Consider the following 14,249-nt stretch of genomic DNA (forward strand, 5'->3'; position numbering starts at 1 on the left):
GCTATATGGATCCTATTCATTTTCTACTGCATTAATTGATGATTTCATTAATTAATCTCTTCTACCAGTTCCTTATCCTTTTTTGAATTTATTTTTACCATTGTATTTAAATGGTTTTTTACATCAATGTTTAATTATTCTTCACTTTTCCATTTACATTATTGTAGATGGATTAAGGCTATTTGTTGCCCTCCAGGTACAGCTATTCCTGCAATTGCCAAGTTTCAACATCTAGTATTTTTATCATAATCATTAGTATAATATTTTCTAATCCCTATTACAAATTTTTTCTTGACACATAGTTTGTTTAGAAGGAAAACTTTTTGTTGCTGAATACACTAGAGAATTTCTAAATCTTTGTAGGATTTTCTAGTTTTTTGATGTTATTTATTTCTAGTTAAATTTTATTTTGGTCAAAAACATAATGTTTGTATTTTTAATATCTTGGAATTCTTAAACTTTGAATGATGAAAGGATAACAGAAGAAATCAGAGGAAAATTAAAAATATTTAGAAGGAAGTGAGAATAGTGATATCAAAATATTTGGGACAGTCTGAAGGCAGTTCTAAGAGGAAAATCCATGGCATTGTGCTTATATATTAAAAGAATAGATTGGTACCAAATAACTAATGTATAACATAACATCTCAATATAACATAACATCTCAAAACCTTAGAAAAATAAGAACAAACCAACACCAAAAACCAATAGAAGCCAAGAATATTTAAAATCAGAGGCTAAATCAATGAAATTCAGTGAGCACTGACTGTAACTGAGTAACCCTCCTGACATCTGCAGCCTCCTTCAGGTCTTCCCTCCTGATGGTGCTTGTCCTTATTAGCAGTCTTGCTGCCGTCCCCCAACCTAAACCTGAGAATAGGGACCTGGGAATGCAGAAACACATCTTATCACACAGTGGCCAGCTCTGGACCAAACCAAGTGCCATTTGTCCTTGACTAAGAACAAGGGATGAAGGTGGAATGTGCAGGTGGAAGAGAAGAGAGGCACAGGGAAGTGGGAAGGGCGCTCCAGGTGACTTCTGAGACCTACTGTGTGTGCACTGTACTAATGAGGATGGGGACTCCAAGTCAAGGTGGCCTTGGGGGTCTTGGATGATGATAGTAGGGTAGTAGGGTTGAGAACAGAGGCCCTATACATAAAGGGGATGTCATTGCAGACCCATGTTATGCAGCTTTGAAAAGCAGGATTGAAAGTGGTTCTTATCAACCCCAATGGAAATCTCCCAATGTCACTCAAAGCCCACCCAAGAGGTACTGGTTATGGTAGCTACCAAAATAGTCCATAAACAATGGGGCACCTGGATTTGAACCAGGGACCTCTTGATCTGCAGTCAAATGCTCTACCCCTGAGCTATACCCCCTGCTGCTATGGATGAAATAAGCACCTGAAACCTGGATGGCCACACCCTGGATTCTCCACCTGGAGAGGTGCACTTGCTAGTGTCTGCCTTCATATGCTTCCTTCCTACTAGGCCACGCCCTGACTAGGCAGGTGTAACCAGCATGTTCCTCCTCCCTAAAACCTGGCTGAGCATAGGGCATAAAAATGATGGATGTCTGCAGCAGGAACCTCCTTCACACTGAACTAGAAGAGCCAGTCCATAGAGCGGGCTGCTCAGCAGATGCTCTGGAGGTGAGGGTGGGGCCTGGGATGGACAGGAGCAAACATTCTTGATTCCTTCCTGACAACCCCTAACCCAACCCTCTGAGAAGGGATGGAGGGATCACGTGTGCCTCTAGCAGATCCATGTGGGATTCTGACTCTCTGACAGTTTGGAGGTACTCATTTAATCTGCACCTATGTTATTTCACGCTTCATCACTGTGACCAAAATACCTGACAAGAATACCTTATAGGAAGATAAGGCTCCCAGTTTCAGAGGTGCAATCTGTGATCATAAGACTGAAGTGTTCTGGGCCTTAGTGGAGTCAGAACATCATGGGGAAGTTGGTGGTGCAGGAAAGATGCTGGCGTGTGGCAGCCAGAAATCAGAGATAACAAGTGAGGCACCAGGGACAAAGTACAAACCCCAGGGCACGTCCCAAATCACCACATCCTTTACTACTCCACAATGCCTAGAGTTACTAGTCAGTTCAAATAATTTAATCCATCAAATGATTAAACCACTGATTTGGTTACACCACTCAGAATCAAATAATTTCATGTCTGGATATTTTCCAATTTAAAACTGGAGATTTAGGGGATCACCTGAAAAACCAAACCCTATTAGTGTTCTAGGATACTGTAAAAGTGAAAAACTGACATTAATTAATCATCCCTCCACCAAGAAAACACATCTGATTGGAGACTGAGTCACACTGGAACCCATATTGATGATGAAGGCTTCTGTTCACCAAATGCACTGGGCAGGGGATGAACTGCCCTCTGCTCTCCTCTTCCTCCCCTCTCTCTCTATTTTCACAATCCTTCAAGGCTCACACAGGAGGCCTAAAGAGAGGATCCATTCCTCTGAGAGGTGAAGAAGTGGGAGTCCAGAGATCCAAAGTCCCTGGAGCATGAACAGGACAACAGCTGCAAACCTGTGGTCCTTATGAACAGAGGGGTCAGCAGGTGACAGCATCTTGAACCAGCGCTGCCTACTATCAGGCATTTGCTTTGCCCTGAGTTATCCACTTGTCCCTATCCAGACCTCCCTGGTTAACACTGGGTCACAGGATCTCATATCTCTTCATTCAAGTGAACTAGAAGGAGGTGACTGACCTCAAACAGACAGACCTCATTCTCACCCGGAGCTGGCCCTGTCCTTCCCCAGAGACCTGTCCCAGCATTTCTAGAAGTCTTCCTGCCCAGCAACTTGCAGCCTCCTCCTGCTCCTCAGCACCTGTGGGGGAAACATTTTGCAGAATCTCTGTTCAGACCTGGAACCTTGCAGTTTCCTTCTCTCCTGAGTTTTTCTTCACTATTCCCCTCCATTAGGACTCCCCACTTCCTCACACCACCCTGCATATTGCTGCCCTTAAGGGTTCATCTTGCATCTCCACTCTCTGCTCTCTTCTCCTGTCATGTTCCTGTCCTAGATGGAAGGGAGACATCTTTCCAGAGAGTTCAGGATCCCAGATTGGCCCCACACCACCAAGCTGAAGAGGCACTACTAGGCATGACATGTGACTTCCCAAGTACCCAAAGTTCAGGGTCCATCTCTAATGCAAGATCTGAAAAACTTCTTAGAAAAGGGCCAGATATGGGAATAAGCAAGCAACTGGGCCAAGAGACTCATGTGCCACAGTCTGCGTTCTGGATCAGGGTCACATGCAAACTATACTCACCTCTACCCAAGGCCCACGGCCTCATCCAATCAATCTGAGTTTTCCAAATATGCTCAAGATCCATACTGTTTCCCAAAGCCACAGTCTGTCTTTCCTACCATATATTTGAATTGTGCAATTTAATTGTACATAATGGTAGCATTGGATGTTAAATATTCATACATGCACAAAATATAACAATATAATTTGACCAATATCTTTCTCCAGTATTTCCCCCTTCCATCCTCCTCTTCCTCCCCTGGTAGCTTTCCTGTACTCTACTGATCTCCCTTCAATTGTCTTGACATCCCCCCAACTTTCTTTTCCTTTTCCCTCTGTATCTATCACATATGAGAGAAGATACATAATTTGTGATGCAGAGTTTGGTGCATTTTGATTAACAAATGAGACTTGACCATTTGCAAGCTCTGAGGTTTGTTTTTGATTTCTTCTCTATGTAGTATTTTATCAAATATTTTCCATAGTGCCAACTTAGTGGTTATGGATTCTTATAGTTTCTGCTTATCTTGGAATGTTTTAATTTCCTCTTGATTCTAAAGGATAGCTTTGTTGGCTCCAGCAATCTTGGTGGACAGTTATTTTCTTTCAGTGTTTGCAACACATCATTTCAAGCCCTCCTGGGATTTATAGTTGGTACCAAGAAATCAGAAATAATTCTGATGGCCTATCTCTAAGTGTAACCTGACATTTTTCTCTTGAGCATTTTAAAATTTAGGTATTTTTATTATCATTTGTCATGCAGAGATTAATTTCTGATCTTGTCTATTTGAGGTTCTCAATGCCTCCTGTACCTGAGAATCTATATCAATCTCATGTATTGGTTATGGCTATTTACTTCCTTTGTTTAATATGGTGTGAATCTTCAAAGCTGTCCACTTTGTCTTCCAGCTCTGAGATTCTACTCTATTACAGAGGCTTCCAAATAAACACTTTATTAGATTTGTTGTCTTTCATTTCCAAGATCTGTTTGGTTTTTCAAAACCAAACTGTGCTGAATTTCTAATTCATTCAGTGGACTTTTTGTGTTCTCTTGGAATTCATTTATCATTTTTAACATTCTTTTGAATTTTGTATCTCATATTTCAACCACTTCAGTATCCTTGGAGTCAGTTGTTGGTGAATTATGAACATTTGGAGGCAACATGATACCTTTTTACCTTTTAAAAAAATTTATTTGTAACTCTACTTTGTATAAAACCAGAGAACATTAAAATTGTGTTCTATATGTGTACTATGAATGAAATGCATTCTGCTGTCATGTGTGACATTTTTACTTTTTTAATTTCATATTTCATGTTTCTGAGTTAGGTTTCATGCATATGTTGAGATGGATTTCTTCCTTTGTTATGTGTGGGGCTTTTTATGGCCAACTTTTTCTTGCCCTAGTATTGTAGGATATCAGGCTGATGTGAATTTTTCAATGTATTTCCATGTGGGTTTGTAGTATAGTTTCCTTGATAGTTCTTTGGTGATGATTATATACTTTGATAGAATGCATATGTGTCAGAGCTTGAGGATTACACTTTGTACATCTCCAAATAATTATTTTGTTCTTACAGATATGACAATTTGTGTTTTATAAAGCAGTACCTGGTACCATGTCTCCCACCTTAAAACAGGCACCTGTTCCAAATGTCCAGTTCTGGACTTCCATGACATTGGAGCCCATCAAACTCAAGATTTCTCACCAACCCTCTGCTTTTTGTACCTATTGTTAATTCTTTTCAAGCTTCCATCCCATTTCAGATGGCAATTCTACATCCAAGCAACATGACACCAGGTTGGCACCACCCACTCTCAGGTGATGGGTCAAGGTGATTGCCCTTCCATTGGCTGCCATCAGGCAGTCACCCTTAACATTACTGGATTCAACCAAGCCACTTTTGATATTTTCTTGAGACCCTGTGAAAGGACTAATGGCTAATACCAAGGATCTCCTCCATCAGGAATGGTTTGATGTCACTGACAAGTTATGGCTTCAAGGAACCTTTATGGACATTGCCCCTTCCAAGATAACTGTCTGTAGCAACTGGATGTTATCTCTAGCTACCCTGGTATTCCCAAGCCTGTCCCCCAAACATTCCCCCGCTCTCCCAGGCAGGCCCCATACTGACCCCTTCTCAGCAGGATGTAGTCAGATGGAATTGCACCATCCCCATGCCACTTAGAAAAACAAAAAGGGAGGAATGTTAGTTGTGGAGCTGGCTGAACAAATGTTAGCTGCAGGGTGGGCTAAATTCTCGACCCTCACCTGTCTGGTTCCTTATCGCCTGTTTGCCTCAAATGTGAACACTCAACCCCACTCAAGCTGAACACTCGACCCCCACCTGTTGGTGCAACGAAAACCCACATCTAGCCCCTGCCCAGTACGACTGAAGGCAGAAGATGAAATCCTTAGCAACTACTGTATGATTCAATCATTGGACGCCAACACGGCAGGCTGCAGACCCAAAGACCTTATTAGATTTTGGCTATAAAAACCCTCCCTCTCCCCTCTGTCTCTCTTCTCTCTTCTCTCTTCTCTCTCTCTCTCTCTCTCTCTCTCTCTCTCTCTCTCTCTCTCTTTCTCTCTCTCTTTCTCTCTCTCTCTCTCTCTCATTTAGTTCTCTTTTTCTCTCTTTCTTCTCTCTTTTCCTGGTCTCTCTTGCTTTCTCTCTTTCTCACTTCTTTCCCTGTTAATCAGACAAGAAAGATCTTGTTTCTGCAAGAAGCAAGCTGCTGCAAGAAAGATCTCTTGGTCACTCCGAGACACATGATCACTTTCCTTTCAATGCCAACTTTACAGAGCAACTAAGGAAGATCTTCAGAAAAACACACAGATCACTGACCACAGGAGTCCTCCTTCTGCCAGGTAATAATGGCACCAGAGACAACGGACACAAAATTTAGAAGGGTGATGCTGAGGGTGAATGGCTGGGAGAACACTTACCAGAGAAAATACCAGTGTAGGTTTGCCAATAAAAAATCTATAAATATATCAGTAGGTGACACCTGGAATTGCACAGGGACCTCTTGTGCAGTCAAATGCTCTACCCCTGAGCTGTGACCCCTTGACTGACTGGGTTCCCCTTAGCATGTGTCACCTGTTCCCACGCCCAAGGACTCCATGGTGCACTGTGAGTGCTATTCCTTCCTCCCTGATGGAAACTGCACGTGCACCACAGCCTGACGAGAGACCCTGCTTCAGGCCAGGAGGTCAGCGTCCAGTTCCCAGAGGACTCTTACTTGTCTTCAGGCTCTTTCCTACCCAGTCTGACTGTATGCACATTCTCAATTCCCTCAGTAAATGGAATTCTTCCCTCTCTTTTCACTCAGAAGTTGAGAAATATAAGAAGGAGGGATGCTGGGTCCTAGCCACTTCTACAACATATCAGCCACTTCGACAACCAGTACATAAACAAATTTATCCAATGAGACAAATCTAGATTCTTTTTTCTTTCTTTTGTGTTCCTAGGGATTGAACCCCGGCCTTGTGCATGCAAGACAAGCACTCTATCAGCTGAGCTATATTCCCAGCCCTAGACAAATCAAAGTCTTAATGATGTACATTGATTCTAGGTGACCCTCTGTATCAGCTCTCACAGATCTCTGTATCAGAGATCTGTGAGCTTAAAAGACAATATTTTTGTTCATTGCAAATCCCATACACAATGCAAATACAAAACCAAACTTTCTTCAATAAAAATCCAGCGTGAAGATTGGAAAAACTGGAAGTACAACAACAACAGAGAAATTCAAATTACTGTAAAAAGAGGGTGTATCATATTTTATAATCTGATGTTACAGCTGGAACACCCTTCTAGATACCAATTTCAATATTTTCCAGCATATTACCATGATAATTCATAAATAACCACTCCAAAACTCAGTGGTGCCACCAATAGCCACTCAGGATTAGGGAAGGTTCCCTGATTAGGCCCTGATTCTGTTACCTGGGACTGACTCCAATTCAGACCTTCTGCATAAGAACTTGCCTGGCTTCACCTTTTCAGAACCAGCACTTTCCATCATTCTCCTTTGTAGTTTATGACAAAGTCAGTGGCCATTATATGAGCAGTCTTCTCAGCTTGCTTCCCATATGTGGAATATTAGAGGCCAAGAGATCTTTTTACTTTACACAGTCTCAATGTCTTTTAGTAAAGGTTGCTAATGCTTTGTCTATACATCTCTCAAAAAAAAAACTCATGAGTGTATTTTTATATTAGGCATACATCAAGTGTAAATTATTCTAATTATGATTCCCTTCTTGTGGTTGTACATGATGAGGATTCTTATATGAAAAACTCTGGTGGATTCTTATATGAACATAGGAAAGTTATGTTCAATTCATCCTACTGTCTTTCCTATTTCTATCGCCTCTCCCTTTCCTCCATTCCCCTTTATCTAACCCACTAAACTTCTATTTTCCCTGCCTTGCTGTGTGTTAGCATCTGCATATCAGAGAGAACATTTGACCTGTGGTTTCTTGGGATTGGCTTATTTCACTTAACATGATATCTCCAGATCCATCCATTTACCAGCAAAAGTCATAGTCATTCTTTCTTACAGTTGAGTAATATTACATTGTGTACATATGTCACGTTTTCTTTATCCATTCATCTATTGAGGGGCACTTAGGTTGGTTGCATAGCTTAGTGATTGTGAATTGAGCTACTATAAACATTCATGTGAATTACTATAAACAGTCACTGTAGTATGCTGATTTTAAGTCCTGTGGGTAGAGACCAGAGATGGGAATAGCTGGGTCAAGTGGTGATCTCATTCCACGTTTTCTGAGGAGTCTCCATACTGCTTTCCTAAGGTGTTGCGTTAATTTGCAGTCCCACCAGCAATGTATGAGTGTACCTATTTCCCACATCCTCATCAACTGAATTTTTTATTGTCACTTGTATTCTTGATAATTCCCCTTTTGACTCAGTGAGATGAAATCTCAGGGTAGTTTTAATTTGCATTTCTCTAATAGCTAGATATGTTGAACATTTTTCATATATTTTTTCACCATTTGTATTTCTTCTTCTGTGAAGTGCTGGTTCAGTTCTTTTGCCCATTTATTGATTGGTTTAATGGATTATTTGGTGTTAAGTTTCTTGAGATTTTTATATATCCTGGAGATTAATGCTCTACCTGAGGTGTAGGTGGCAAAGATTTTCCCCATCCTGTAGCTCTCTCTTCAAGTTCTTGATTGTTTGCTTTCCTATGAAGAAGATTTTTAGTTTGATACCATCTCATTTATTGATTTGTGATTTTACTTCTTGTGCTTTAGGACTCTTGTTTAGGAAGTTGGTTCCTAAGCTGACATGATGGAGAGTTGGGCCTACTTTTTCTTCTAGTAGGTACAGGATCTCTGTTCTAATGCCTAGGTTCTTGTCCACTTTGAGTTAAGTTTTGTGCAGGGTGAGAGAGGGGGGTTTCATTTCATTCTGCTACATATGGATTTCCAGTTGTCCCAGCACCATTTGTTGAAGAGGCTATCTTTCTCCAATGTAGGTTTATGGCTCTTTTGTCTAGTATGAGATAATTGTATTTATGTGGTTTGTCTCTGTGCCTTCTATCCTGTACCATTGGTCTTCATGTCTGTTTTGGTGCCAAAATCATGCCATTTTTGTTACTACAGCTCTGTAGTATAATTTCAGGTACCTTTCAGGCAGTATGAAATGCCCTTTTTTGTCCTTTCTGATTCACTTTGGCTTGGAGATCACTTTGTCTGATAGGAGGATAGAAACCCCTACTTGTTTACAAGATCCAGATGAATGATATGTCTTTTCTCATCCTTCTACCTTCAGTCTGTGGATGCCTTTGCCTTTGAGGTGAGTCTCTGGCAGACATCATATTGTTGGTTCTTGTTTTGTAATCTAGTCTGCAAATCTATGTCTTTAGATCAATGAGTTTAGGCCATTTTCATTTAGTGCTATTATTGAGAAATGAGAAATAATTTATTATTCCCATCATTTCTGGTTTTCAATTTGAATTGGTTTCTCCTGTGACTGACTATTCTTCTAGGGTAGTTCCTCTCTTTGCTGGTTTACACTTTTTAATAAGATATTTCATTTCTCATTTCTTCTTTATAAAATATTTTATTGAGTATGTTTTGTAGTGCAGGCTTTCTAATTGTGAATTTTTTAAACTTTTTTGTCATGGAAGATTTTAATTTCATTGTCAGTTCTGAAGCTTAATTTTTCTGAGTATAGTATTTTTCATTGGAATCCATTTTCTTCAGAGTTTGGTATATACTATTCCAAGACCTCCTAGCTTTGAGGGTCTGGTTTGAGAAATCAGCTGAGATCCAGTTTGTTTTCCCTCTAAGTGGGCCCTGTCAGTTTGCTTGACAGCCTTTAAAATTTTCTCCTTATTCTGTATGTTAGGCATTTTCATAATGTGGCTTGGTGTGGGTCTTTGTAATTTTGTGCATTTGGTGTCCTGTATTTGATTTTCCATTTCATTCTTTAAGTTTGGAATACTTACTGATATTATTTCATTGAAAAGACTGTGCATTACTTTGATTTGTATCTCCTGTCCCTGCCCTTAAAAACTCCCAGCTGGGCACCCTGTCCTGTAAGCCACCAGACTCAAGGGGAGTGGGAGCAGGTTGAGTTTTTTATGACCTCTATTCCCCTGTGTAAACCCTTATTCGTGTATGATTTTCGCCTGGTCACTTAGGCACGCTCTGTGTCATGCAGTGTGCATTTGCCAGGCCTGTATTTTGAGCCCAGATGTGGTTTGCAAAGCTGCCAGCCCCACACCAGGGCTACAAAATGGTTCCTTTGTCCTCCTCAAGCAGTAAGGGAGAGATGCAGCTTCTTTCTGGCACAAGGACATTATGTAGCTCATAGTTTTGTTAGTATGGCAGTGTCTTTGATCTAGGATCTCTCAATATCCTGACATGTCACAAATGCCCTAAAAATATGGGTTCCTTTAATTTCCTTATTCCTCCACTTTGCATGTGGGTGGACTGTTGTGATTGGCACTGCTGGCAGCAGATGGGATCAATGGGGGTGGGATTTCTTCTTTATTTTGTAATATCCAACTTCCTGAGACCCTTGAATGACAAGTACTAATTTCCACTACAGTCCCTTTTTATTCAACCTACCATGCTGAGAAGATGCCTATCTGCTTTCTTGTATTCATACCATGGTGCAACCAGGAAAGCAACCTCATCTCTTCCACCATCTTGAAACCTCTCTCATTGTGACATAACCATACATGCAGGGAATATATATGATTATTTCAAAAGGTGATGGGCACTTTGTACAGGGATGGTGGGATGTGTTGTAATTGATATGTCTTTTCTGGAAGGTTACCTGAGAGCAGAGACTTTAAAGTGTGCATTTGGTTTATCTTGTGCAAGTGTGCAAAGTTGTATGCACATGGTGAGCCATTGCAGTAGTTGTTTCTAAGAATGAGAAAATGAACCATCAGTACCTACTCGGTGTGAGTGCTCAGAACTCCACATGCACTAACTGTCTGCATCAATAGTATTTCTGTGGGCTATTAAGATGCCTGGAATGGGGTGACCAAGAGAAATTTTTAGCCTCTTCCACTCTCTAAGAAACTTTCATCCTCAAATCTAATTAGGGAACACATTTTAGCTATGGCATCACTCATAGGTCCATAAAGATATGCAAATAAAATGGTTCTCAAAAAGTAATCCTCAAGGGGCTGGGGTTGTGGCTCAGTGGTAGTGCACTTGCCTAGCACGTGAGAGGCCCTGGGTTCGATTCTCAGCACCATATAAAAATAAGTAAACAAAATAAAGATATTGTACCCAACTACAACTAAAAAATAATTAAAAAAAAAAAAGTAATCCTCAAGCAAAGGCTGTATTTCTTGAGGTTGAATTGAAGGGGTTGTCATCTAACCATTGTGTAGGAGGCAGAGGTGTGGACAAGTCACTTATAGTGTACTCCACTTTTCCCATCTAGATTTAGTTTTCAAGGATATTCTGGCATCTTGCTTCCACCAGTTTTTGAAATATTTTGATTTCCAGTTTGAACCAACATGTTGAGCCAAAAATAAAACTAATCCCCCTCTTTTCCAGGTAGAACACTGAATCCATAATTCAAAACAATAAGGAACTCCATAGAGTTTAACATTACTTTTTTCTCTCCTTGGTCCATGGCTATCATGAATTCATTTCTACATACATTCCCCCGATTTTTAGTGTTATGAATAAGCATAGTCTAGTGATTATTTTGGCATTTAAATCTCCACCTGCAAGGTGTGACTCAGTAGTTGGCATGCTGGAATTTTCTCATATTAATGATCAACAGAAAAAGGCAATAGGTCTGAGATAAGAGGAGAAGCAAGAGAGGAACAGGCTCAGCTCAGTGGAAGAGCAGGAGGGCCTTCAGATGGCAGAGAAAGGCTTGGAGCTCTTCTGGTTAGGAATACTGCAGGTTCTACAAATCCTATGACAATTCTTGGGATCTCACTTTCCAGATCAGATCCCAAAGTTATCACACCTGAGAAGCTGTAAATTAAATTTCCATCATAATTTAGCAGTCTTGAAGAATCAAATACTGCCTGGGGTTTTCTGGAATTTCTTATGGCTGCTAGGAAAAACAATTTGGGTTATTTTTTTCTTTTCTTTTTTTCTTTCCCCACAAATGTCAACTCTACCCCTCTTTGGGAAAAATTTTTTTCTGTTATTTTTTATTAGTGTATTAAAGTTTTACATAAGTTGGGTTCATTTTGATGAAATAAAACATGTATGGAATTTGGTTTGAATTTCATCCCCTCTTCTTACCCTCCTTTATACTCCTGTTACCACTCTATTGATCTTCTTTTCACTCACTTATTTTTCATTGATGCTTTCTACATATTCATAAAGATGAAATTCTCTGTGCTATTTTATATATATATATATAAAACGTGATTTTGTTAAATTCATTTCCTATTTCCCATCCATTCTGTCTCCCTCTGTTTCCTTCATCTACTCCACTGATCTTCCATTTAACCTTATAATATTTGATATTTACACACCTTCTTTCCACATAGGAAAGGAAACATTCCTTGATTTTTCTGAGTCTGGCTTATTTTACCTAACATGATGTTCTGTATTTCAGTCCATTTACCAACAATTTTCATTGAGTTCTTCATTGTGTTCAAAAGGAGGGGGCACCTGGATTTGAACCAGGGACCTCTTGATCTGCAGTCAAATGCTCTACCCCTGAGCTATACCCCCTACTGCTTATATATGTCTAATAAGCACTCTAAAGCTGCCTGGCCACACCCTGGATTTTACCACCTTCATATGTGTACTTGCTAGTGTTACACCTTCACATGCATTATAACCTGAAAGTCATTTAAAATACAAGTGTAAATACCAATACCATTTTCCTGCCAATTAGAATTATTGGATGCTAGGATGAACATTGGCAAGGGATTCTTTCTCCAGCCCCGTTAAACTCTCATGATTCCATGTTGATCTAATCAGAAAAATATTTGGCTGAGCCCAGGAGCCCAGGGATTGGATAGTGCCCTTGCCGGTTCAGAGGCACAGAAATATCTCCAAGCTTCAGGTGAGCACAAGCTATAGCCACAGAGGTGATAAACTGTAGAAAGGGGTGACCATACCTCCTCAATATGCTCAGGAGGCACACTGGAGAAGCCATCACAGACTCTGGAGAGTGGGGAAGATGACCAAAAACCTTTCTAATAGGAGACTGCTAAATCAGGATAGTTGAAGGAGATACTGCAGCTGCACCTGGATTTGAACAAGGTACATGCAGTCAAATGCTCTACCCCTGACACATACTCCCCAATTATTTTTAAAAAAGAAAATAAAAGAGCATAACGACATAATATATACCTTTGTTCATTAACAGAGGGTGATAGTTGAGGTCTCTCTGCCACAGATTTGCATGGCACCATTTTTCTGGCTCCATTCTTTACTCCAGCAAAGACTGGAGACTCCAGAGCAAAGGTGGAAATAGCTACCGGCATTTGCATCCATTGAACAAGAAAGGAGCTGTGAGGACCGGAGAGAGGCCACTGGCAAAGGCCTCATAGGAGCTGGAGTCATGACTGAGTGGCAACTCTAGGGTCCACAATGGGTACACAAACAGTAGAGCCATAGGGTTGCCTAGGATCATGGCCCAGAGAGAGACGGAGGAGAAGAGGGTCAACAGGAGGATAATGAATAGGTTCAGTAAGAATAGGAAGATGAGGTAGAAATGAGGAGAGATGTGAGGAAGGACTTTGCAGGTTCTAAGACCTTGAGGGGAACAGACATGAGTATGGGCTGCATTTGGGGTTTTATGTAGAATGAGACTTGACTGTGCATTTGAACACACAAATAGCCAAAAACCAACACAGGACAGTAATGAGCAAATAAACCAGAAGGTTCCTTTTCCCCCACATGGAAGTACAATTAGGTGGTCCAGGTTTGGCATGGCATAGCATAGGGACAAGTGCCACAGTCCTTCTCTCCAGTTATTCTAGTGCTCTGCTTTCAAGGTCCCAGTTGGCATCTCCCACTTTACGATCACATCACTGCCCATGGAACAGAAAAAGAAGACAAGAGACAAACCTCTCCCTGTAAAATATTGTACTAAAATGGGTGCAAAGTGGGGCCAAGGAAATGGCACTTCAATAATTCTAATTCAATGATTCTAATTCATACTTGGGGTTAAGAATACTATAGTAGAGCCTCACCATTGGCTGCTTGTGATAAAGAGAATGTTTATCCTGGTATGCACTGAAGAAGAAGAAGAGGAAATTGAGGCATCTGTGTAGGTGGTCAAAAGTAAGCGTGAGTAGGGGGCACCTGGATTTGAACCAGGGACCTCTTGATCTGCAGTCAAATGCTCTACCCCTGAGCTATACCCCCTGCTGCCATATGTGTGTAATAAGCACCTTAAACCTGGATGGCCACACCCAGAATTCTCCACCTGGAGATGTGTACTTGCTAGTGCTCTGTCATCATACACTACCTTCCTCCAGG

At 40.7% G+C, this 14,249-nt stretch overlaps 3 non-coding genes across 3 annotated transcripts; all 3 read right to left on the reverse strand.

Moving 5' to 3' along the window:
* Positions 1-1,309: 1,309 nt before the first annotated feature.
* On the reverse strand, positions 1,310-1,381 carry Trnac-gca (transfer RNA cysteine (anticodon GCA)). The gene has a single exon. It is a non-coding gene; the product is annotated as a tRNA-Cys (tRNA).
* An 11,035-nt stretch (positions 1,382-12,416) lies between these two features.
* On the reverse strand, positions 12,417-12,488 carry Trnac-gca (transfer RNA cysteine (anticodon GCA)). Its single transcript has one exon. It is a non-coding gene; the product is annotated as a tRNA-Cys (tRNA).
* A 1,575-nt stretch (positions 12,489-14,063) lies between these two features.
* Trnac-gca (transfer RNA cysteine (anticodon GCA)) lies at positions 14,064-14,135 on the reverse strand. Its single transcript has one exon. It is a non-coding gene; the product is annotated as a tRNA-Cys (tRNA).
* Positions 14,136-14,249: the final 114 nt, after the last annotated feature.

The sequence above is a fragment of the Urocitellus parryii genome, chromosome 3 (genome assembly GCF_045843805.1).
Source record: "Urocitellus parryii isolate mUroPar1 chromosome 3, mUroPar1.hap1, whole genome shotgun sequence".
Taxonomy (NCBI): domain Eukaryota; kingdom Metazoa; phylum Chordata; class Mammalia; order Rodentia; family Sciuridae; genus Urocitellus; species Urocitellus parryii.